Genomic DNA, 3,555 nt, shown 5'->3' on the forward strand with positions numbered 1-3,555 from the left:
ATGACATTCTTAACGAATTTCACTATCAAGCATAATTTCTGCCTCAATGGGATGGCCCTTACTACATTAAAAATGTATATTAGGGCCGGGGATATAGCTCAGCAGCACAGCGCCTGCCTGGCAAGTGCAAGGTCCTGAGTTTGATTCCCAGTACCAAAAAAAAATGTATATTATGTTATAAAAAAAGAGAAAAGAAAAAAAGACACCTTGGGATACATATATTGGTAATCCAACTGCCTGAGCATATTACCTATAATTTATTGTCTCATCTTTTTGCAAGATTTAAGTATAAGTTCATACTTTATAATATCAAATTCTAAAAATGTTTTACTCTCAACATCTATATATGTATGTTTATTTTACTATATATATATACACATATATATAAATCTAGTAGGTCATTTGCTAGTTCATTTCTTTGTTTGCTACTAAGTTATGGTCATCCATCATTTTTCCTATAGCAACAAATTTTCTCCGCAAGGAAAGCAAGTCCCTAGTGCTGTGGTCTCTGCCTTGGTTGCTACTTTACTGGGTAGAGAAGCACAGCGCGTCAGTAACGTGGCGGAAGAGTCGGCTTCCTAGAGTCAGAAGAAAGCAAAAGAAACACGTCAGAAACGATGCTCCTGCTCTTGGAGAAACCCATCTTCCAGCAGAGGACAACCACATGTGCGGCTATGGCCACTGGAAACACAGTGAAGGCATCACCAGCAATCTAGTCATGCGAGAAGAAGGGAGCGGAAATGTGCGAAAACTACTTACCGTTGTTGGTTGATGCCGAAGCCGTCATGCCCAAAGTCAGTGATTACCAACTAAGAAAGGGTGGCAGAGTGGTTTTCTCCCCCGTGTATTTCCAAACGACTAAAATCCACGGTCAGGCTGTAACCAAGTGAAATGTCACACCAGCCCACTACTAATTTTAGTTCATGGACGTAGCTGAGAATAGCAAGAATCACATGGGCTTGCTGTGCAAAGGATCAGCTGATGCCGGGATTGCATTCTGCAAACTGCAGAACGCTATTCTACGGACCTTATGAACTGTCAGGGCAGATTCCTAAGCTCCTAAAAATAATTCCCATCGAAAGTCTTTCTACTTTACATGATTTACACGATTTAAGTATTTACTAGAACTTAATGAATCTATTTCAAACAGAGAAACTTGGAAATACACTAATGTATGGCATAACAAAACCCCTACCTAGTAAATGATAGATCTGTAAATATTTTAACAATGTGGATGCTTCAAATGGTTAAGTACGGGTAACAGGGAAGCCCAAACTTCTGCCACATTTAGGATTCAGTGAGGTGGGGGAGGAGGGGTACCGGGGATTGCACCCGGGGCTGGGCACCCCACCCACCCGAGCTAGGCTTCAAATTTCATTACCTCTCAGCTTCCACCACTCAGCTTTCATAGATAGGACTCAATTGCATGTTATTAAAAAGTATGCATTTACCATTGTATCTGTAATACATGTACATGGAACAAAAATCAGAAGATAGTGATCCTCTCTTTTTCTTTTTGACATTGTACTTTCCGTGTGCTTTATCCTTTGTCTCACCGGTCCTACCATGTAGACCTCTTCTAGATTTGGTCAGAGCCAGGGATATAACTCAGTGGCACAGCGCCTGCCTGGCAAGCATGAGGTCATGAGTTCGATTCCCGGTACCAAAAAAAAAAAAAAAAAAAAAAAAAACAGCGAAGATTTGGCCAAAAGTGTCACAATTCCACTGGGTCAGGCTGTGGATTCTGATGAAGCATAAAACTCTGGAGCTCCAGAATGCACCCACAGGCACCGACAAGAGGGCAAACACACAATGGCAGAAGTGCAGATAAGATCGTGTGCGCAGCGTCAGGAAGTGACCTGCTTTGTGTGATGTGTGAAGCCATCTGAGATGAGCTACGCTATATCTGCTTCACTGTAAGGTTGTCGTGGTCTTACATTTGGCTCACTTTGAGAGGAAAACCTTCTCAGGGCTGGCTAGTGCTTTTCTGTTCATTCTGGATATTAGCCTTCCATCAGACACAGAATTCCCATCTTCTGCCATCCTATGGGTTGCCTTTTTACTCCATTGACAGTAACTTTTGATCTGGTTTTTTCCTTTGTGGCTAGTGTCTTTGGTGCCATATCCAATAATTATTGCCTAGTCCATTGTCATGAAGATGTTGACCTTTGTTTTCCTCTAAATAAGAGTTTTACAGCTTCCGATCAGATAATTAGATATTTGACCCACTTTGAGTTAGTTTTTACCAACGTGTTAGGTAAAGGTCTTAGTCCATTCAGGCTGCTATAACAAACTACCTTAGACTAGGTTATTTCTTTTCTGTCTTCCGACCCGCCCTGCCACGAATCCCTGCTAACCACCATTCTACTCTCAACTCCTATGAGCTCAGCTTTTTTAGACTTCACATGTAAGTGAAATCATACGGTATTCTCTCTCTGTGCCTCTTATTTTACTTCCTGTTCCATACCCATTTTCATAAATGACAAGATTTTCTTGTTTCTTAAGGCTGAATAGTATTCCATTTTGTTTATATATTACGTTTTCTTTATCCGTTCGCTCACGATGACATTTAGGCGATTGCATATACCGACTGTTATGAATATTGTAGCAGTGAACACGAGGTACAGATATTTCTCTGATAGTTCCATTTCCTTGTGTATATGCCCAGGAATGCAATTGCTGGATTGTATGGCAGTTTTTTAATTTTTAAAGGAACTTTTGTGTTATTTTCCATATGGATATATGTACGTACATTTCTAGAAAAAATTTCCAACTGTCCCTTTTTCTCCACATCCTCTCCAACACTTATCTTTCATCTTCTAGAAATACTGACATGTAATTATTGTGTCTATCGGTTTTGGTGTGATAATTTGATACCTGAATACAAAACGTAATAATCAAATCAGGGTGATTATCATTGACCTCTGTTTGATATAGCTGCTCTAATAAATGTGAGATAAATGCAAGGTAATATCTCATTGCGGTTTCAATTAGCATTTCTCTGATGACTAGTGATTTTGAGCATGGTTTCATATAGTTATTGGCTATTTGCTTGTCTTTTTTTTTGAAGGAATGTCTATTCAGAGTAAAGGTATTCATTTATAATTGAGTTTTTTTCTTTCCTACTCTCGAGTTGTTTGAATTCCGTGTGCATTTGGATATTAGTCTCCTGTCAGATGTAGGGCTTGAAAATATTTTCTGTCATCCCACAGACGGACTTTTCACCCCACTGATTTGTCTCCTTTGCTTGGGAGAAGCTTTTTAGTTTGATGAAATCGTGTTTGTCTGGTTTTGTTCTTTTTCTGTCTCCTTTTAAGTTCATAGCCAAAGAATTATTATCTAGGCCAAAGTCATGGAGCTTTTGCACCATTTCCCCCTTAGTAGTTCTATAGTTTCAGATCTTACATTTAGATTTTCAATACATTTTGCTTTGATTTTTGCATATGGTTTAAGATAATATAACTTTTCCACAAGTAGACATCCTGATTTCTCAACAGTACTGATGAGCCTGTCCTTTCGTCCTGTCCCTTTTATGTTCTTGGCACCTCTGTGAAA

General features: G+C 39.3%; 1 protein-coding gene across 2 annotated transcripts in view; it reads right to left on the reverse strand.

Annotated features, from left to right (window-relative positions):
- Nucleotides 1-3,555, reverse strand: part of Lrrc39 (leucine rich repeat containing 39) — a 60,335-nt gene that overhangs the window by 29,319 nt on the left and 27,461 nt on the right. Inside the window, exon 1 of one of the 2 annotated variants that reach the window (XM_005388794.2) lies at nucleotides 760-912. The exons of the other annotated variant lie outside the window; for it this stretch is intronic. The gene's annotated coding sequence lies outside the window, so the exon portion shown is untranslated. Of the gene's footprint in view, nucleotides 1-759; nucleotides 913-3,555 lie in introns of those variants that run through there. 2 annotated transcript variants of the gene reach the window in all.

The sequence above is a fragment of the Chinchilla lanigera genome, unplaced genomic scaffold (genome assembly GCF_000276665.1).
Source record: "Chinchilla lanigera isolate Chin_1 unplaced genomic scaffold, ChiLan1.0 scaffold00034, whole genome shotgun sequence".
NCBI classification, from domain to species: domain Eukaryota; kingdom Metazoa; phylum Chordata; class Mammalia; order Rodentia; family Chinchillidae; genus Chinchilla; species Chinchilla lanigera.